Consider the following 21,135-nt stretch of genomic DNA (forward strand, 5'->3'; position numbering starts at 1 on the left):
AGTGTTTAAGGCTTACGGCCACACCAGCTTGAGAACGCCCAATCTCATCTGAACTTGGAAGCTAAGCAAGTTTGGGCCTGAATAGTACTGAGGTGGGACCCTACCTAGGAAGACCAGGTGCTGTAAGCTTTTCTTGCATCACTTTAATTTACTTTCAAGCTGACATGCTCAAATGTGAAGTGCAGTGATTAATAAAAAAAACTATCTGTTAGCACCTGGGAATAGCAGATGCTGTAAGTTTTTTTTGCATCACTTTCATTTACTCTCCAACTCACATGCCTGAATGTGAAGTGCAGTGATTCCTCAAAAATCTATCTGTTAGCACCTTGGACTACGAGATGCTGTAAGCTTCTCTTGCATCCCTTTAATTTACTTTCAAGATGACATGCTAGGATGTGAAGTGCAGTGATTAATTAAAAAAACTATCTGTTAGCACCTGGGAATAGCAAATGCTGTAAGTTTTTGTTGCATCACTTTACTTTAATCTGCAACTGACAAGCTTGTATGTGAAGTGTACAGATTAAATAGAAATATTTTAGTACCAGGGAATAGCAGGTGCTGTAAGATTGTATTGCATCCCTTTAATTTATGTTCAAGCTATCATGTTCAAATTTGAAGTGCAGTGAATAATTAACTCAAACTATCTGTTAGCACCTGGGAATAGCAGATGCTGTAAGTTTTTTTTGCATCACTTTCATTTACTCTCCAACTCACATGCCTGAATGTGAAGTGCAGTGATTCATCAAAAAACTATCTGTTAGCACCTTGGACTACGAGATGCTGTAAGCTTCTCTTGCATCACTTTAATTTACTGTCAAGATGACATGCTAAGATGTGAAATGCAGTGATTAATTAAAAAAACTATCTGTTAGCACCTGGGAATAGCAGATGCTGTAAGTTTTTGTTGCATCACTTTACTTTAATCTGCAACTGACAAGCTTGTATGTGAAGTGTACAGATTAAATAGAAATATTTTAGTACCAGGGAATAGCAGGTGCTGTAAGATTGTATTGCATCCCTTTAATTTATGTTCAAGCTATCATGTTCAAATTTGAAGTGCAATGAATAATTAACTCAAACTATCTGTTAGCACCTGGGAATAGCAGATGCTGTAAGTTTTTTTTGCATCACTTTCATTTACTCTCCAACTCACATGCCTGAATGTGAAGTGCAGTGATTCATCAAAAAACTATATATTAGCACATTGGACTACGAGATGCTGTAAGCTTCTCTTGCATCACTTTAATTTACTGTCAAGATGACATGCTAGGATGTGAAATGCAGTGATTAATTAAAAAAACTATCTGTTAGCACCTGGGAATAGCAGATGCTGTAAGTTTTTGTTGCATCACTTTACTTTAATCTGCAACTGACAAGCTTGTATGTGAAGTGTACAGATTAAATAGAAATATTTTAGTACCAGGGAATAGCAGGTGCTGTAAGATTGTTTGCATCCCTTTAATTTATGTTCAAGCTATCATGTTCAAATTTGAAGTGCAGTGAATAATTAGTGCCTCCGTATACCAGCTCCGTATTGTAAGCTTTTATTGCATCATTTAATTACATTCAAGATAACATTCTAGAATGTCAAGTGCAGGGATTAAGAAAAAAAATTGTCAGATTGGTCTTTGATCATATTTGCTATGATTAGGCAATTTGAGTAAGTGTTTAAGGCTTACGGCCACACCAGCTTGAGAACGCCCAATCTCATCTGAACTTGGAAGCTAAGCAAGTTTGGGCCTGAATAGTACTGAGGTGGGACCCTACCTAGGAATACCAGGTGCTGTAAGCTTTTCTTGCATCACTTTAATTTACTTTCAAGCTGACATGCTCAAATGTGAAGTGCAGTGATTAATAAAAAAAACTATCTGTTAGCACCTGGGAATAGCAGATGCTGTAAGTTTTTTTTGCATCACTTTCATTTACTCTCCAACTCACATGCCTGAATGTGAAGTGCAGTGATTCATCAAAAAACTATCTGTTAGCACCTTGGACTACGAGATGCTGTAAGCTTCTCTTGCATCACTTTAATTTACTGTCAAGATGACATGCTAAGATGTGAAATGCAGTGATTAATTAAAAAAACTATCTGTTAGCACCTGGGAATAGCAGATGCTGTAAGTTTTTGTTGCATCACTTTACTTTAATCTGCAACTGACAAGCTTGTATGTGAAGTGTACAGATTAAATAGAAATATTTTAGTACCAGGGAATAGCAGGTGCTGTAAGATTGTATTGCATCCCTTTAATTTATGTTCAAGCTATCATGTTCAAATTTGAAGTGCAATGAATAATTAACTCAAACTATCTGTTAGCACCTGGGAATAGCAGATGCTGTAAGTTTTTTTTGCATCACTTTCATTTACTCTCCAACTCACATGCCTGAATGTGAAGTGCAGTGATTCCTCAAAAATCTATCTGTTAGCACCTTGGACTACGAGATGCTGTAAGCTTCTCTTGCATCACTTTAATTTACTTTCAAGATGACATGCTAGGATGTGAAGTGCAGTGATTAATTAAAAAAACTATCTGTTAGCATCTGGGAATAGCAGATGCTGTAAGTTTTTGTTGCATCACTTTACTTTAATCTGCAACTGACAAGCTTGTATGTGAAGTGTACAGATTAAATAGAAATATTTTAGTACCAGGGAATAGCAGGTGCTGTAAGATTGTATTGCATCCCTTTAATTTATGTTCAAGCTATCATGTTCAAATTTGAAGTGCAATGAATAATTAACTCAAACTATCTGTTAGCACCTGGGAATAGCAGATGCTGTAAGTTTTTTTTGCATCACTTTCATTTACTCTCCAACTCACATGCCTGAATGTGAAGTGCAGTGATTCATCAAAAAACTATATATTAGCACATTGGACTACGAGATGCTGTAAGCTTCTCTTGCATCACTTTAATTTACTGTCAAGATGACATGCTAGGATGTGAAATGCAGTGATTAATTAAAAAAACTATCTGTTAGCACCTGGGAATAGCAGATGCTGTAAGTTTTTGTTGCATCACTTTACTTTAATCTGCAACTGACAAGCTTGTATGTGAAGTGTACAGATTAAATAGAAATATTTTAGTACCAGGGAATAGCAGGTGCTGTAAGATTGTTTGCATCCCTTTAATTTATGTTCAAGCTATCATGTTCAAATTTGAAGTGCAGTGAATAATTAGTGCCTCCGTATACCAGCTCCGTATTGTAAGCTTTTATTGCATCATTTCATTACATTCAAGATAACATTCTAGAATGTCAAGTGCAGGGATTAATAAAAAAAATTGTCAGATTGGTCTTTGATCATATTTGCTATGATTAGGCAATTTGAGTAAGTGTTTAAGGCTTACGGCCACACCAGCTTGAGAACGCCCAATCTCATCTGAACTTGGAAGCTAAGCAAGTTTGGGCCTGAATAGTACTGAGGTGGGACCCTACCTAGGAATACCAGGTGCTGTAAGCTTTTCTTGCATCACTTTAATTTACTTTCAAGCTGACATGCTCAAATGTGAAGTGCAGTGATTATTAAAAAAAACTATCTGTTAGCACCTGGGAATAGCAGATGCTGTAAGTTTTTTTTGCATCACTTTCATTTACTCTCCAACTCACATGCCTGAATGTGAAGTGCAGTGATTCATCAAAAAACTATCTGTTAGCACCTTGGACTACGAGATGCTGTAAGCTTCTCTTGCATCACTTTAATTTACTGTCAAGATGACATGCTAAGATGTGAAATGCAGTGATTAATTAAAAAAACTATCTGTTAGCACCTGGGAATAGCAGATGCTGTAAGTTTTAGTTGCATCACTTTACTTTAATCTGCAACTGACAAGCTTGTATGTGAAGTGTACAGATTAAATAGAAATATTTTAGTACCAGGGAATAGCAGGTGCTGTAAGATTGTATTGCATCCCTTTAATTTATGTTCAAGCTATCATGTTCAAATTTGAAGTGCAATGAATAATTAACTCAAACTATCTGTTAGCACCTGGGAATAGCAGATGCTGTAAGTTTTTTTTGCATCACTTTCATTTACTCTCCAACTCACATGCCTGAATGTGAAGTGCAGTGATTCCTCAAAAATCTATCTGTTAGCACCTTGGACTATGAGATGCTGTAAGCTTCTCTTGCATCACTTTAATTTACTTTCAAGATGACATGCTAGGATGTGAAGTGCAGTGATTAATTAAAAAAACTATCTGTTAGCATCTGGGAATAGCAGATGCTGTAAGTTTTTGTTGCATCACTTTACTTTAATCTGCAACTGACAAGCTTGTATGTGAAGTGTACAGATTAAATAGAAATATTTTAGTACCAGGGAATAGCAGGTGCTGTAAGATTGTTTGCATCCCTTTAATTTATGTTCAAGCTATCATGTTCAAATTTGAAGTGCAGTGAATAATTAGTGCCTCCGTATACCAGCTCCGTATTGTAAGCTTTTATTGCATCATTTAATTACATTCAAGATAACATTCTAGAATGTCAAGTGCAGGGATTAAGAAAAAAAATTGTCAGATTGGTCTTTGATCATATTTGCTATGATTAGGCAATTTGAGTAAGTGTTTAAGGCTTACGGCCACACCAGCTTGAGAACGCCCAATCTCATCTGACCTTGGAAGCTAAGCAAGTTTGGGCCTGGATAGTACTGAGGTGGGACCCTACCTAGGAATACCAGGTGCTGTAAGCTGTTCTTGCATCACTTTAATTTACTTTCAAGCTGACATGCTCAAATGTGAAGTGCAGTGATTAATAAAAAAAACTATCTGTTAGCACCTGGGAATAGCAGATGCTGTAAGTTTTTTTTGCATCACTTTCATTTACTCTCCAACTCACATGCCTGAATGTGAAGTGCAGTGATTCATCAAAAACTATCTGTTAGCACCTTGGACTACGAGATGCTGTAAGCTTCTCTTGAATCACTTTAATTTACTGTCAAGATGACATGCTAGGATGTGAAATGCAGTGATTAATTAAAAAAACTATCTGTTAGCACCTGGGAATAGCAGATGCTGTAAGTTTTTGTTGCATCACTTTACTTTAATCTGCAACTGACAAGCTTGTATGTGAAGTGTACAGATTTAATAGAAATATTTTAGTACCAGGGAATAGCAGGTGCTGTAAGATTGTATTGCATCCCTTTAATTTATGTTCAAGCTATCATGTTCAAATTTGAAGTGCAGTGAATAATTAACTCAAACTATCTGTTAGCACCTGGGAATAGCAGATGCTGTACGTTTTTTTTGCATCACTTTCATTTACTCTCCAACTCACATGCCTGAATGTGAAGTGCAGTGATTCATCAAAAAACTGTCTGTTAGTGCCTCCGTATACCAGATGTTGTAAGCTTTTATTGCATCATTTAATTTACATTCAAGATACCATTCTAGAATGTCAAGTGCAGGGATTAATAAAAAAAATTGTCAGATTGGTCTTTGATCATATTTGCTATGATTAGGAAATTTGAGTAAGTGTTTAAAGCTTACGGCCACGCCAGCTTGAGAACGCCCAATATCATCTGACCTTGGAAGCTAAGCAAGTTTGGGCCTGGATAGTACTGACGTGGGACCCTACCTAGGAATACCAGGTGCTGTAAGCTTTTATTGCATCACTTTAATTTACTTTCAAGCTGACATGCTCAAATGTGAAGTGCAGTGATTAATAAAAAAAACTATCTGTTAGCACCTGGGAATAGCAGATGCTGTAAGTTTTTTTTGCATCACTTTCATTTACTCTCCAACTCACATGCCTGAATGTGAAGTGCAGTTATTCATCAAAAAAATATCTGTTAGCACCATGGACTACGAGATGCTGTAAGCTTCTCTTGCATCACTTTAATTTACTGTCAAGATGACATGCTAGGATGTGAAGTGCAGTGATTAATTAAAAAAACTATCTGTTAGCACCTGGGAATAGCAGATGCTGTAAGTTTTTGTTGCATCACTTTAATTTAATCTGCAACTGACAAGCTTGTATGTGAAGTGTACAGATTAAATAGAAATATTTTAGTACCAGGGAATAGCAGGTGCTGTAAGATTGTATTGCATCCCTTTAATTTATGTTCAAGCTATCATGTTCAAATTTGAAGTGCAGTGAATAATTAACTTAAACTATCTGTTAGCACCTGGGAATAGCAGATGCTGTACGTTTTTTTTTGCATCACTTTCATTTACTCTCCAACTCACATGCCTGAATGTGAAGTGCAGTGATTCATCAAAAAACTGTCTGTTAGTGCCTCCATATACCAGATGTTGTAAACTTTTATTGCATCATTTAATTTACATTCAAGATACCATTCTAGAATGTCAAGTGCAGGGATTAATAAAAAAAATTGTCAGATTGGTCTTTGATCATATTTGCTATTATTAGGAAATTTGAGTAAGTGTTTAAAGCTTACGGCCACACCAGCTTGAGAACGCCCAATATCATCTGACCTTGGAAGCTAAGCAAGTTTGGGCCTGGATAGTACTGACGTGGGACCCTACCTAGGAATACCAGGTGCTGTAAGCTTTTATTGCATCACTTTAATTTACTTTCAAGCTGACATGCTCAAATGTGAAGTGCAGTGATTAATAAAAAAAACTATCTGTTAGCACCTGGGAATAGCAGATGCTGTAAGTTTTTTTTGCATCACTTTCATTTACTCTCCAACTCACATGCCTGAATGTGAAGTGCAGTGATTCATCAAAAACTATCTGTTAGCACCTTGGACTACGAGATGCTGTAAGCTTCTCTTGAATCACTTTAATTTACTGTCAAGATGACATGCTAGGATGTGAAATGCAGTGATTAATTAAAAAAACTATCTGTTAGCACCTGGGAATAGCAGATGCTGTAAGTTTTTGTTGCATCACTTTACTTTAATCTGCAACTGACAAGCTTGTATGTGAAGTGTACAGATTTAATAGAAATATTTTAGTACCAGGGAATAGCAGGTGCTGTAAGATTGTATTGCATCCCTTTAATTTATGTTCAAGCTATCATGTTCAAATTTGAAGTGCAGTGAATAATTAACTCAAACTATCTGTTAGCACCTGGGAATAGCAGATGCTGTACGTTTTTTTTGCATCACTTTCATTTACTCTCCAACTCACATGCCTGAATGTGAAGTGCAGTGATTCATCAAAAAACTGTCTGTTAGTGCCTCCGTATACCAGATGTTGTAAGCTTTTATTGCATCATTTAATTTACATTCAAGATAACATTCTAGAATGTCAAGTGCAGGGATTAATAAAAAAAATTGTCAGATTGGTCTTTGATCATATTTGCTATGATTAGGAAATTTGAGTAAGTGTTTAAATCTTACGGCCGCACCAGCTTGAGCACGCCCAATCTCATCTGACCTTGGAAGCTAAGCAAGTTTGGGTCTGGATAGTACTGAGGTGGGACCCTACCTAGGAATACCAGGTGCTGTAAGCTTTTATTGCATCACTTTAATTTACTTTCAAGCTGACATGCTCAAATGTGAAGTGCAGTGATTAATAAAAAAAACTATCTGTTAGCACCTGGGAATAGCAGATGCTGTAAGTTTTTTTTGCATCACTTTCATTTACTCTCCAACTCACATGCCTGAATGTGAAGTGCAGTTATTCATCAAAAAAATATCTGTTAGCACCATGGACTACGAGATGCTGTAAGCTTCTCTTGCATCACTTTAATTTACTGTCAAGATGACATGCTAGGATGTGAAGTGCAGTGATTAATTAAAAAAACTATCTGTTAGCACCTGGGAATAGCAGATGCTGTAAGTTTTTGTTGCATCACTTTAATTTAATCTGCAACTGACAAGCTTGTATGTGAAGTGTACAGATTAAATAGAAATATTTTAGTACCAGGGAATAGCAGGTGCTGTAAGATTGTATTGCATCCCTTTAATTTATGTTCAAGCTATCATGTTCAAATTTGAAGTGCAGTGAATAATTAACTTAAACTATCTGTTAGCACCTGGGAATAGCAGATGTTGTACGTTTTTTTTGCATCACTTTCATTTACTCTCCAACTCACATGCCTGAATGTGAAGTGCAGTGATTCATCAAAAAACTGTCTGTTAGTGCCTCCGTATACCAGATGTTGTAAGCTTTTATTGCATCATTTAATTTACATTCAAGATACCATTCTAGAATGTCAAGTGCAGGGATTAATAAAAAAAATTGTCAGATTGGTCTTTGATCATATTTGCTATGATTAGGAAATTTGAGTAAGTGTTTAAAACTTACGGCCACACCAGCTTGAGAACGCCCAATCTCATCTGACCTTGGAAGCTAAGCAAGTTTGGGCCTGGATAGTACTGAGGTGGGACCCTACCTAGGAATACCAGGTGCTGTAAGCTTTTATTGCATCACTTTAATTTACTTTCAAGCTGACATGCTCAAATGTGAAGTGCAGTGATTAATAAAAAAAACTATCTGTTAGCAACTGGGAATAGCAGATGCTGTAAGTTTTTTTTGCATCACTTTCATTTACTCTCCAACTCACGTGCCTAAATGTGAAGTGCAGTGATTCATCAAAAACTATCTGTTAGCAACTTGGACTACGAGATGCTGTAAGCTTCTCTTGAATCACTTTAATTTACTGTCAAGATGACATGCTAGGATGTGAAATGCAGTGATTAATTAAAAAAACTATCTGTTAGCACCTGGGAATAGCAGATGCTGTAAGTTTTTGTTGCATCACTTTACTTTAATCTGCAACTGACAAGCTTGTATGTGAAGTGTACAGATTAAATAGAAATATTTTAGTACCAGGGAATAGCAGGTGCTGTAAGATTGTATTGCATCCCTTTAATTTATGTTCAAGCTATCATGTTCAAATTTGAAGTGCAGTGAATAATTAACTCAAACTATCTGTTAGCACCTGGGAATAGCAGATGCTGTACGTTTTTTTTGCATCACTTTCATTTACTCTCCAACTCACATGCCTGAATGTGAAGTGCAGTGATTCATCAAAAAACTGTCTGTTAGTGCCTCCGTATACCAGATGTTGTAAGCTTTTATTGCATCATTTAATTTACATTCAAGATAACATTCTAGAATGTCAAGTGCAGGGATTAATAAAAAAAATTGTCAGATTGGTCTTTGATCATATTTGCTATGATTAGGAAATTTGAGTAAGTGTTTAAATCTTACGGCCGCACCAGCTTGAGCACGCCCAATCTCATCTGACCTTGGAAGCTAAGCAAGTTTGGGTCTGGATAGTACTGAGGTGGGACCCTACCTAGGAATACCAGGTGCTGTAAGCTTTTATTGCATCACTTTAATTTACTTTCAAGCTGACATGCTCAAATGTGAAGTGCAGTGATTAATAAAAAAAACTATCTGTTAGCACCTGGGAATAGCAGATGCTGTAAGTTTTTTTTGCATCACTTTCATTTACTCTCCAACTCACATGCCTGAATGTGAAGTGCAGTTATTCATCAAAAAAATATCTGTTAGCACCATGGACTACGAGATGCTGTAAGCTTCTCTTGCATCACTTTAATTTACTGTCAAGATGACATGCTAGGATGTGAAGTGCAGTGATTAATTAAAAAAACTATCTGTTAGCACCTGGGAATAGCAGATGCTGTAAGTTTTTGTTGCATCACTTTACTTTAATCTGCAACTGACAAGCTTGTATGTGAAGTGTACAGATTAAATAGAAATATTTTAGTACCAGGGAATAGCAGGTGCTGTAAGATTGTATTGCATCCCTTTAATTTATGTTCAAGCTATCATGTTCAAATTTGAAGTGCAGTGAATAATTAACTTAAACTATCTGTTAGCACCTGGGAATAGCAGATGCTGTACGTTTTTTTTTGCATCACTTTCATTTACTCTCCAACTCACATGCCTGAATGTGAAGTGCAGTGATTCATCAAAAAACTGTCTGTTAGTGCCTCCATATACCAGATGTTGTAAACTTTTATTGCATCATTTAATTTACATTCAAGATACCATTCTAGAATGTCAAGTGCAGGGATTAATAAAAAAAATTGTCAGATTGGTCTTTGATCATATTTGCTATGATTAGGAAATTTGAGTAAGTGTTTAAATCTTACGGCCGCACCAGCTTGAGCACGCCCAATCTCATCTGACCTTGGAAGCTAAGCAAGTTTGGGTCTGGATAGTACTGAGGTGGGACCCTACCTAGGAATACCAGGTGCTGTAAGCTTTTATTGCATCACTTTAATTTACTTTCAAGCTGACATGCTCAAATGTGAAGTGCAGTGATTAATAAAAAAAACCTATCTGTTAGCACATGGGAATAGCAGATGCTGTAAGTTTTTTTTGCATCACTTTCATTTACTCTCCAACTCACATGCCTGAATGTGAAGTGCAGTTATTCATCAAAAAAATATCTGTTAGCACCATGGACTACGAGATGCTGTAAGCTTCTCTTGCATCAATTTAATTTACTGTCAAGATGACATGCTAGGATGTGAAGTGCAGTGATTAATTAAAAAAACTATCTGTTAGCACCTGGGAATAGCAGATGCTGTAAGTTTTTGTTGCATCACTTTAATTTAATCTGCAACTGACAAGCTTGTATGTGAAGTGTACAGATTAAATAGAAATATTTTAGTACCAGGGAATAGCAGGTGCTGTAAGATTGTATTGCATCCCTTTAATTTATTTTCAAGCTATCATGTTCAAATTTGAAGTGCAGTGAATAATTAACTCAAACTATCTGTTAGCACCTGGGAATAGCAGATGCTGTAAGTTTTTGTTGCATCACTTTACTTTAATCTGCAACTGACAAGCTTGTATGTGAAGTGTACAGATTAAATAGAAATATTTTAGTACCAGGGAATAGCAGGTGCTGTAAGATTGTATTGCATCCCTTTAATTTATGTTCAAGCTATCATGTTCAAATTTGAAGTGCAGTGAATAATTAACTTAAACTATCTGTTAGCACCTGGGAATAGCAGATGCTGTACGTTTTTTTTTGCATCACTTTCATTTACTCTCCAACTCACATGCCTGAATGTGAAGTGCAGTGATTCATCAAAAAACTGTCTGTTAGTGCCTCCGTATACCAGATGTTGTAAGCTTTTATTGCCTCATTTAATTTACATTCAAGATACCATTCTAGAATGTCAAGTGCAGGGATTAATAAAAAAAATTGTCAGATTGGTCTTTGATCATATTTGCTATGATTAGGAAATTTGAGTAAGTGTTTAAAGCTTACGTCCACACCAGCTTGAGAACGCCCAATCTCATCTGACCTTGGAAGCTAAGCAAGTTTGGGCCTGGATAGTACTGAGGTGGGACCCTACCTAGGAATACCAGGTGCTGTAAGCTTTTATTGCATCACTTTAATTTACTTTCAAGCTGACATGCTCAAATGTGAAGTGCAGTGATTAATAAAAAAAACTATCTGTTAGCACCTGGGAATAGCAGATGCTGTAAATTTTTTTTGCATCACTTTCATTTACTCTCCAACTCACGTGCCTAAATGTGAAGTGCAGTGATTCATCAAAAACTATCTGTTAGCAACTTGGACTACGAGATGCTGTAAGCTTCTCTCGCATCAATTTAATTTACTGTCAAGATGACATGCTAGGATATGAAATGCAGTGATTAATTAAAAAAACTATCTGTTAGCACCTGGGAATAGCAGATGCTGTAAGTTTTTGTTGCATCACTTTACTTTAATCTGCAACTGACAAGCTTGTATGTGAAGTGTACAGATTAAATAGAAATATTTTAGTACCAGGGAATAGCAGGTGCTGTAAGATTGTATTGCATCCCTTTAATTTATGTTCAAGCTATCATGTTCAAATTTGAAGTGCAGTGAATAATTAACTTAAACTATCTGTTAGCACCTGGGAATAGCAGATGCTGTACGTTTTTTTTTGCATCACTTTCATTTACTCTCCAACTCACATGCCTGAATGTGAAGTGCAGTGATTCATCAAAAAACTGTCTGTTAGTGCCTCCATATACCAGATGTTGTAAACTTTTATTGCATCATTTAATTTACATTCAAGATACCATTCTAGAATGTCAAGTGCAGGGATTAATAAAAAAAATTGTCAGATTGGTCTTTGATCATATTTGCTATGATTAGGAAATTTGAGTAAGTGTTTAAAGCTTACGGCCACACCAGCTTGAGAATGCCCAATATCCTCTGACCTTGGAAGCTAAGCAAGTTTGGGCCTGGATAGTACTGACGTGGGACCCTACCTAGGAATACCAGGTGCTGTAAGCTTTTATTGCATCACTTTAATTTACTTTCAAGCTGACATGCTCAAATGTGAAGTGCAGTGATTAATAAAAAAAACTATCTGTTAGCACCTGGGAATAGCAGATGCTGTAAGTTTTTTTTGCATCACTTTCATTTACTCTCCAACTCACATGCCTGAATGTGAAGTGCAGTGATTCATCAAAAACTATCTGTTAGCACCTTGGACTACGAGATGCTGTAAGCTTCTCTTGAATCACTTTAATTTACTGTCAAGATGACATGCTAGGATGTGAAATGCAGTGATTAATTAAAAAAACTATCTGTTAGCACCTGGGAATAGCAGATGCTGTAAGTTTTTGTTGCATCACTTTACTTTAATCTGCAACTGACAAGCTTGTATGTGAAGTGTACAGATTAAATAGAAATATTTTAGTACCAGGGAATAGCAGGTGCTGTAAGATTGTATTGCATCCCTTTAATTTATGTTCAAGCTATCATGTTCAAATTTGAAGTGCAGTGAATAATTAACTCAAACTATCTGTTAGCACCTGGGAATAGCAGATGCTGTACGTTTTTTTTGCATCACTTTCATTTACTCTCCAACTCACATGCCTGAATGTGAAGTGCAGTGATTCATCAAAAAACTGTCTGTTAGTGCCTCCGTATACCAGATGTTGTAAGCTTTTATTGCATCATTTAATTTACATTCAAGATAACATTCTAGAATGTCAAGTGCAGGGATTAATAAAAAAAATTGTCAGATTGGTCTTTGATCATATTTGCTATGATTAGGCAATTTGAGTAAGTGTTTAAGGCTTACGGCCACACCAGCTTGAGAACGCCCAATCTCATCTGACCTTGGAAGCTAAGCAAGTTTGGGCCTGGATAGTACTGAGGTGGGACCCTACCTAGGAATACCAGGTGCTGTAAGCTTTTATTGCATCACTTTAATTTACTTTCAAGCTGACATGCTCAAATGTGAAGTGCAGTGATTAATAAAAAAAACTATCTGTTAGCAACTGGGAATAGCAGATGCTGTAAGTTTTTTTTGCATCACTTTCATTTACTCTCCAACTCACGTGCCTAAATGTGAAGTGCAGTGATTCATCAAAAACTATCTGTTAGCAACTTGGACTACGAGATGCTGTAAGCTTCTCTTGAATCACTTTAATTTACTGTCAAGATGACATGCTAGGATGTGAAATGCAGTGATTAATTAAAAAAACTATCTGTTAGCACCTGGGAATAGCAGATGCTGTAAGTTTTTGTTGCATCACTTTACTTTAATCTGCAACTGACAAGCTTGTATGTGAAGTGTACAGATTAAATAGAAATATTTTAGTACCAGGGAATAGCAGGTGCTGTAAGATTGTATTGCATCCCTTTAATTTATGTTCAAGCTATCATGTTCAAATTTGAAGTGCAGTGAATAATTAACTCAAACTATCTGTTAGCACCTGGGAATAGCAGATGCTGTACGTTTTTTTTGCATCACTTTCATTTACTCTCCAACTCACATGCCTGAATGTGAAGTGCAGTGATTCATCAAAAAACTGTCTGTTAGTGCCTCCGTATACCAGATGTTGTAAGCTTTTATTGCATCATTTAATTTACATTCAAGATAACATTCTAGAATGTCAAGTGCAGGGATTAATAAAAAAAATTGTCAGATTGGTCTTTGATCATATTTGCTATGATTAGGAAATTTGAGTAAGTGTTTAAATCTTACGGCCGCACCAGCTTGAGCACGCCCAATCTCATCTGACCTTGGAAGCTAAGCAAGTTTGGGTCTGGATAGTACTGAGGTGGGACCCTACCTAGGAATACCAGGTGCTGTAAGCTTTTATTGCATCACTTTAATTTACTTTCAAGCTGACATGCTCAAATGTGAAGTGCAGTGATTAATAAAAAAAACTATCTGTTAGCACCTGGGAATAGCAGATGCTGTAAGTTTTTTTTGCATCACTTTCATTTACTCTCCAACTCACATGCCTGAATGTGAAGTGCAGTTATTCATCAAAAAAATATCTGTTAGCACCATGGACTACGAGATGCTGTAAGCTTCTCTTGCATCACTTTAATTTACTGTCAAGATGACATGCTAGGATGTGAAGTGCAGTGATTAATTAAAAAAACTATCTGTTAGCACCTGGGAATAGCAGATGCTGTAAGTTTTTGTTGCATCACTTTACTTTAATCTGCAACTGACAAGCTTGTATGTGAAGTGTACAGATTAAATAGAAATATTTTAGTACCAGGGAATAGCAGGTGCTGTAAGATTGTATTGCATCCCTTTAATTTATGTTCAAGCTATCATGTTCAAATTTGAAGTGCAGTGAATAATTAACTTAAACTATCTGTTAGCACCTGGGAATAGCAGATGCTGTACGTTTTTTTTTGCATCACTTTCATTTACTCTCCAACTCACATGCCTGAATGTGAAGTGCAGTGATTCATCAAAAAACTGTCTGTTAGTGCCTCCATATACCAGATGTTGTAAACTTTTATTGCATCATTTAATTTACATTCAAGATACCATTCTAGAATGTCAAGTGCAGGGATTAATAAAAAAAATTGTCAGATTGGTCTTTGATCATATTTGCTATGATTAGGAAATTTGAGTAAGTGTTTAAATCTTACGGCCGCACCAGCTTGAGCACGCCCAATCTCATCTGACCTTGGAAGCTAAGCAAGTTTGGGTCTGGATAGTACTGAGGTGGGACCCTACCTAGGAATACCAGGTGCTGTAAGCTTTTATTGCATCACTTTAATTTACTTTCAAGCTGACATGCTCAAATGTGAAGTGCAGTGATTAATAAAAAAAACCTATCTGTTAGCACATGGGAATAGCAGATGCTGTAAGTTTTTTTTGCATCACTTTCATTTACTCTCCAACTCACATGCCTGAATGTGAAGTGCAGTTATTCATCAAAAAAATATCTGTTAGCACCATGGACTACGAGATGCTGTAAGCTTCTCTTGCATCAATTTAATTTACTGTCAAGATGACATGCTAGGATGTGAAGTGCAGTGATTAATTAAAAAAACTATCTGTTAGCACCTGGGAATAGCAGATGCTGTAAGTTTTTGTTGCATCACTTTAATTTAATCTGCAACTGACAAGCTTGTATGTGAAGTGTACAGATTAAATAGAAATATTTTAGTACCAGGGAATAGCAGGTGCTGTAAGATTGTATTGCATCCCTTTAATTTATTTTCAAGCTATCATGTTCAAATTTGAAGTGCAGTGAATAATTAACTCAAACTATCTGTTAGCACCTGGGAATAGCAGATGCTGTAAGTTTTTGTTGCATCACTTTACTTTAATCTGCAACTGACAAGCTTGTATGTGAAGTGTACAGATTAAATAGAAATATTTTAGTACCAGGGAATAGCAGGTGCTGTAAGATTGTATTGCATCCCTTTAATTTATGTTCAAGCTATCATGTTCAAATTTGAAGTGCAGTGAATAATTAACTTAAACTATCTGTTAGCACCTGGGAATAGCAGATGCTGTACGTTTTTTTTTGCATCACTTTCATTTACTCTCCAACTCACATGCCTGAATGTGAAGTGCAGTGATTCATCAAAAAACTGTCTGTTAGTGCCTCCGTATACCAGATGTTGTAAGCTTTTATTGCCTCATTTAATTTACATTCAAGATACCATTCTAGAATGTCAAGTGCAGGGATTAATAAAAAAAATTGTCAGATTGGTCTTTGATCATATTTGCTATGATTAGGAAATTTGAGTAAGTGTTTAAAGCTTACGTCCACACCAGCTTGAGAACGCCCAATCTCATCTGACCTTGGAAGCTAAGCAAGTTTGGGCCTGGATAGTACTGAGGTGGGACCCTACCTAGGAATACCAGGTGCTGTAAGCTTTTATTGCATCACTTTAATTTACTTTCAAGCTGACATGCTCAAATGTGAAGTGCAGTGATTAATAAAAAAAACTATCTGTTAGCACCTGGGAATAGCAGATGCTGTAAATTTTTTTTGCATCACTTTCATTTACTCTCCAACTCACGTGCCTAAATGTGAAGTGCAGTGATTCATCAAAAACTATCTGTTAGCAACTTGGACTACGAGATGCTGTAAGCTTCTCTCGCATCAATTTAATTTACTGTCAAGATGACATGCTAGGATATGAAATGCAGTGATTAATTAAAAAAACTATCTGTTAGCACCTGGGAATAGCAGATGCTGTAAGTTTTTGTTGCATCACTTTACTTTAATCTGCAACTGACAAGCTTGTATGTGAAGTGTACAGATTAAATAGAAATATTTTAGTACCAGGGAATAGCAGGTGCTGTAAGATTGTATTGCATCCCTTTAATTTATGTTCAAGCTATCATGTTCAAATTTGAAGTGCAGTGAATAATTAACTTAAACTATCTGTTAGCACCTGGGAATAGCAGATGCTGTACGTTTTTTTTTGCATCACTTTCATTTACTCTCCAACTCACATGCCTGAATGTGAAGTGCAGTGATTCATCAAAAAACTGTCTGTTAGTGCCTCCATATACCAGATGTTGTAAACTTTTATTGCATCATTTAATTTACATTCAAGATACCATTCTAGAATGTCAAGTGCAGGGATTAATAAAAAAAATTGTCAGATTGGTCTTTGATCATATTTGCTATGATTAGGAAATTTGAGTAAGTGTTTAAAGCTTACGGCCACACCAGCTTGAGAATGCCCAATATCCTCTGACCTTGGAAGCTAAGCAAGTTTGGGCCTGGATAGTACTGACGTGGGACCCTACCTAGGAATACCAGGTGCTGTAAGCTTTTATTGCATCACTTTAATTTACTTTCAAGCTGACATGCTCAAATGTGAAGTGCAGTGATTAATAAAAAAAACTATCTGTTAGCACCTGGGAATAGCAGATGCTGTAAGTTTTTTTTGCATCACTTTCATTTACTCTCCAACTCACATGCCTGAATGTGAAGTGCAGTGATTCATCAAAAACTATCTGTTAGCACCTTGGACTACGAGATGCTGTAAGCTTCTCTTGAATCACTTTAATTTACTGTCAAGATGACATGCTAGGATGTGAAATGCAGTGATTAATTAAAAAAACTATCTGTTAGCACCTGGGAATAGCAGATGCTGTAAGTTTTTGTTGCATCACTTTACTTTAATCTGCAACTGACAAGCTTGTATGTGAAGTGTACAGATTAAATAGAAATATTTTAGTACCAGGGAATAGCAGGTGCTGTAAGATTGTATTGCATCCCTTTAATTTATGTTCAAGCTATCATGTTCAAATTTGAAGTGCAGTGAATAATTAACTCAAACTATCTGTTAGCACCTGGGAATAGCAGATGCTGTACGTTTTTTTTGCATCACTTTCATTTACTCTCCAACTCACATGCCTGAATGTGAAGTGCAGTGATTCATCAAAAAACTGTCTGTTAGTGCCTCCGTATACCAGATGTTGTAAGCTTTTATTGCATCATTTAATTTACATTCAAGATAACATTCTAGAATGTCAAGTGCAGGGATTAATAAAAAAAATTGTCAGATTGGTCTTTGATCATATTTGCTATGATTAGGCAATTTGAGTAAGTGTTTAAGGCTTACGGCCACACCAGCTTGAGAACGCCCAATCTCATCTGACCTTGGAAGCTAAGCAAGTTTGGGCCTGGATAGTACTGAGGTGGGACCCTACCTAGGAATACCAGGTGCTGTAAGCTTTTCTTGCATCACTTTAATTTACTTTCAAGCTGACATGCTCAAATGTGAAGTGCAGTGATTAATAAAAAAAACTATCTGTTAGCACCTGGGAATAGCAGATGCTGTAAGTTTTTTTTGCATCACTTTCATTTACTCTCCAACTCACATGCCTGAATGTGAAGTGCAGTGATTCATCAAAAAACTATCTGTTAGCACCTTGGACTACGAGATGCTGTAAGGTTCTCTTGAATCACTTTAATTTTCTGTCAAGATGACATGCTAGGATGTGAAATGCAGTGATTAATTAAAAAAACTATCTGTTAGCACCTGGGAATAGCAGATGCTGTAAGTTTTTGTTGCATCACTTTACTTTAATCTGCAACTGACAAGCTTGTATGTGAAGTGTACAGATTAAATAGAAATATTTTAGTACCAGGGAATAGCAGGTGCTGTATGATTGTATTGCATCCCTTTAATTTATGTTCAAGCTATCATGTTCAAATGTGAAGTGCAGTGAATAATTAACTCAAACTATCTGTTAGCACCTGGGAATAGCCGATGCTGTAAGTTTTTTTTGCATCACTTTCATTTACTCTCCAACTCACATGCCTGAATGTGAAGTGCAGTGATTAATCAAAAACTATCTGTTAGCACCTTGGACTACGAGATGCTGTAAGCTTCTCTTGAATCACTTTAATTTACTGTCAAGATGACATGCTAGGATGTGAAATGCAGTGATTAATTAAAAAAACTATCTGTTAGCACCTGGGAATAGCAGATGCTGTAAGTTTTTGTTGCATCACTTTACTTTAATCTGCAACTGACAAGCTTGTATGTGAAGTGTACAGATTAAATAGAAATATTTTAGTACCAGGGAATAGCAGGTGCTGTAAGATTGTATTGCATCCCTTTAATTTATGTTCAAGCTATCATGTTCAAATTTGAAGTGCAGTGAATAATTAACTTAAACTATCTGTTAGCACCTGGGAATAGCAGATGCTGTAAGCTTCTCTCGCATCAATTTAATTTACTGTCAAGATGACATGCTAGGATGTGAAATGCAATGATTAATAAAAAAAACTATCTGTTAGCACCTGGGAATAGCAGATGCTGTAAGTTTTTTTTGCATCACTTTCATTTACTCTCCAACTCACATGCCTGAATGTGAAGTGCAGTGATTCATCAAAAAACTGTCTGTTAGTGCCTCCGTATACCAGATGTTGTAAGCTTTTATTGCATCAATTAATTTACATTCAAGATAACATTCTAGAATGTCAATTGCAGGGATTAATAAAAAAAATTGTCAGATTGGTCTTTGATCATATTTGCTATGATTAGGCAATTTGCGTAAGTGTTTAAGGCTTACGGCCATACCAGCTTGAGAATGCCCAATCTCATCTGACCTTGGAAGCTAAGCAAGTTTGGGCCTGGATAGTACTGAGGTGGGACCCTACCTATGTATACCAGGTGCTGTAAGCTTTTCTTGCATCACTTTAATTTACTTTCAAGCTGACATGCTCAAATGTGAAGTGCAATGATTAATAAAAAAAACTATCTGTTAGCACCTGGGAATAGCAGATGCTGTAAGTTTTTTTTGCATCACTTTCATTTACTCTCCAACTCACATGCCTGAATGTGAAGTGCAGTGATTCATCAAAAAACTGTCTGTTAGTGCCTCCGTATACCAGATGTTGTAAGCTTTTATTGCATCATTTAATTTACATTCAAGATACCATTCTAGAATGTCAAGTGCAGGGATTAATAAAAAAAATTGTCAGATTGGTCTTTGATCATATTTGCTATGATTAGGAAATTTGAGTAAGTGTTTAAATCTTACGGCCGCACCAGCTTGAGCACACCCAATCTCATCTGACCTTGGAAGCTAAGCAAGTTTGGGTCTGGATAGTACTGAGGTGGGACCCTACCTAGGAATACCAGGTGCTGTAAGCTTTTATTGCATCACTTTAATTTACTTTCAAGCTGACATGCTCAAATGTGAAGTGCAGTGATTAATAAAAAAAACTATCTGCTAGCACCTGGGAATAGCAGATGCTGTAAGTTTTTTTTGCATCACTTTCATTTACTCTCCAACTCACATGCCTGAATGTGAAGTGCAGTTATTCATCAAAAAAATATCTGTTAGCACCATGGACTACGAGATGCTGTAAGCTTCTCTTGCATCACTTTAATTTACTGTCAAGATGACATGCTAGGATGTGAAGTGCAGTGATTAATTAAAAAAACTATCTGTTAGCACCTGGGAATAGCAGATGCTGTAAGTTTTTTTTGCATCACTTTCATTTACTCTCCAACTCACATGCCTGAATGTGAAGTGCAGTGATTCATCAAAAAACTGTCTGTTAGTGCCTCCGTATACCAGATGTTGTAAGCTTTTATTGCATCATTTAATTTACATTCAAGATAACATTCTAGAATGTCAAGTGCAGGGATTAATAAAAAAAATTTTCAGATTGGTCTTTGATCATATTTGCTATGATTAGGCAATTTGAGTAAGCGTATAAAGCTTACGGCCACACCAGCTTGAGAACGCCCAATCTCATCTGACCTTGGAAGCTAAGCAAGTTTGGGCCTGGATAGTACTGAGGTGGGACCCTACCTAGGAATACCAGGTGCTGTAAGCTTTTCTTTCATCACTTTAATTTACTTTCAAGCTGACATGCTCAAATGTGAAGTGCAGTGATTAATAAAAAAAACTATCTGTTTTCACCTGGGAATAGCAGATGCTGTAAGTTTTTGTTGCATCACTTTACTTTAATCTGCAACTGACAAGCTTGTATGTGAAGTGTACAGATTAAATAGAAATATTTTAGTACCAGGGAAAAGCAGGTGCTGTAAGATTGTATTGCATCCCTTTAATTTATGTTCAAGCTATCATGTTCAAATTTGAAGTGCAGTGAATAATTAGTGCCTCAGTATACCAGCTCCGTATTGTAAGCTTTTATTGCATCATTTAATTACATTCAAGATAACATTCTAGAATGTCAAGTGCAGGGATTAATAAAAAAAATTGTCAGATTGGTCTTTGATCATATTTGCTATGATTAGGCAATTTGAGTAAGTGTTTAAGGCTTACGGCCACACCAGCTTGAGAACGCCCAATCTCATCTGACCTTGGAAGCTAAGCAAGTTTGGGCCTGAATAGTACTGAGGTGGGACCCTACCTAGGAATACCAGGTGCTGTAAGCTTTTCTTGCATCACTTTAATTTACTTTCAAGCTGACATGCTCAAATGTGAAGTGCAGTGATTAATAAAAAAAACTATCTGTTAGCACCTGGGA

General features: G+C 36.4%; 7 non-coding genes and 15 pseudogenes across 7 annotated transcripts; all 22 read left to right on the forward strand.

Annotated features, from left to right (window-relative positions):
• The first annotated feature begins 10 nt into the window (after nucleotides 1-10).
• On the forward strand, nucleotides 11-129 carry LOC145647072 (5S ribosomal RNA). The gene has a single exon (XR_014116271.1). It is a non-coding gene; the product is annotated as a 5S ribosomal RNA (ribosomal RNA).
• A 1,544-nt stretch (nucleotides 130-1,673) lies between these two features.
• Nucleotides 1,674-1,792, forward strand: LOC145648358 (5S ribosomal RNA). Its single transcript, XR_014116453.1, has one exon. It is a non-coding gene; the product is annotated as a 5S ribosomal RNA (ribosomal RNA).
• A 1,544-nt stretch (nucleotides 1,793-3,336) lies between these two features.
• LOC145648469 (5S ribosomal RNA) lies at nucleotides 3,337-3,455 on the forward strand. The gene has a single exon (XR_014116465.1). It is a non-coding gene; the product is annotated as a 5S ribosomal RNA (ribosomal RNA).
• A 1,105-nt stretch (nucleotides 3,456-4,560) lies between these two features.
• On the forward strand, nucleotides 4,561-4,679 carry LOC145649962 (5S ribosomal RNA). The gene has a single exon (XR_014116645.1). It is a non-coding gene; the product is annotated as a 5S ribosomal RNA (ribosomal RNA).
• A 790-nt stretch (nucleotides 4,680-5,469) lies between these two features.
• Nucleotides 5,470-5,588, forward strand: LOC145643640 (5S ribosomal RNA; annotated as a pseudogene).
• Nucleotides 5,589-6,380: 792 nt separating this feature from the next.
• LOC145650380 (5S ribosomal RNA) lies at nucleotides 6,381-6,499 on the forward strand (annotated as a pseudogene).
• A 790-nt stretch (nucleotides 6,500-7,289) lies between these two features.
• On the forward strand, nucleotides 7,290-7,408 carry LOC145650620 (5S ribosomal RNA; annotated as a pseudogene).
• Nucleotides 7,409-8,199: 791 nt separating this feature from the next.
• Nucleotides 8,200-8,318, forward strand: LOC145647778 (5S ribosomal RNA; annotated as a pseudogene).
• A 790-nt stretch (nucleotides 8,319-9,108) lies between these two features.
• LOC145650621 (5S ribosomal RNA) lies at nucleotides 9,109-9,227 on the forward strand (annotated as a pseudogene).
• A 792-nt stretch (nucleotides 9,228-10,019) lies between these two features.
• LOC145650622 (5S ribosomal RNA) lies at nucleotides 10,020-10,138 on the forward strand (annotated as a pseudogene).
• A 1,011-nt stretch (nucleotides 10,139-11,149) lies between these two features.
• On the forward strand, nucleotides 11,150-11,268 carry LOC145648679 (5S ribosomal RNA; annotated as a pseudogene).
• Nucleotides 11,269-12,059: 791 nt separating this feature from the next.
• LOC145644572 (5S ribosomal RNA) lies at nucleotides 12,060-12,178 on the forward strand (annotated as a pseudogene).
• A 790-nt stretch (nucleotides 12,179-12,968) lies between these two features.
• Nucleotides 12,969-13,087, forward strand: LOC145649974 (5S ribosomal RNA). Its single transcript, XR_014116646.1, has one exon. It is a non-coding gene; the product is annotated as a 5S ribosomal RNA (ribosomal RNA).
• Nucleotides 13,088-13,877: 790 nt separating this feature from the next.
• On the forward strand, nucleotides 13,878-13,996 carry LOC145650624 (5S ribosomal RNA; annotated as a pseudogene).
• Nucleotides 13,997-14,788: 792 nt separating this feature from the next.
• Nucleotides 14,789-14,907, forward strand: LOC145650625 (5S ribosomal RNA; annotated as a pseudogene).
• Nucleotides 14,908-15,918: 1,011 nt separating this feature from the next.
• On the forward strand, nucleotides 15,919-16,037 carry LOC145648680 (5S ribosomal RNA; annotated as a pseudogene).
• Nucleotides 16,038-16,828: 791 nt separating this feature from the next.
• On the forward strand, nucleotides 16,829-16,947 carry LOC145644573 (5S ribosomal RNA; annotated as a pseudogene).
• A 790-nt stretch (nucleotides 16,948-17,737) lies between these two features.
• LOC145649985 (5S ribosomal RNA) lies at nucleotides 17,738-17,856 on the forward strand. The gene has a single exon (XR_014116647.1). It is a non-coding gene; the product is annotated as a 5S ribosomal RNA (ribosomal RNA).
• Nucleotides 17,857-19,196: 1,340 nt separating this feature from the next.
• LOC145649473 (5S ribosomal RNA) lies at nucleotides 19,197-19,315 on the forward strand (annotated as a pseudogene).
• A 352-nt stretch (nucleotides 19,316-19,667) lies between these two features.
• LOC145650105 (5S ribosomal RNA) lies at nucleotides 19,668-19,786 on the forward strand (annotated as a pseudogene).
• A 573-nt stretch (nucleotides 19,787-20,359) lies between these two features.
• On the forward strand, nucleotides 20,360-20,478 carry LOC145649996 (5S ribosomal RNA). The gene has a single exon (XR_014116648.1). It is a non-coding gene; the product is annotated as a 5S ribosomal RNA (ribosomal RNA).
• Nucleotides 20,479-20,924: 446 nt separating this feature from the next.
• On the forward strand, nucleotides 20,925-21,043 carry LOC145646897 (5S ribosomal RNA; annotated as a pseudogene).
• Nucleotides 21,044-21,135: the final 92 nt, after the last annotated feature.

The sequence above is a fragment of the Electrophorus electricus genome, chromosome 13 (genome assembly GCF_041902795.1).
Source record: "Electrophorus electricus isolate QZ-2024a chromosome 13, ASM4190279v1, whole genome shotgun sequence".
Classification (NCBI taxonomy): domain Eukaryota; kingdom Metazoa; phylum Chordata; class Actinopteri; order Gymnotiformes; family Gymnotidae; genus Electrophorus; species Electrophorus electricus.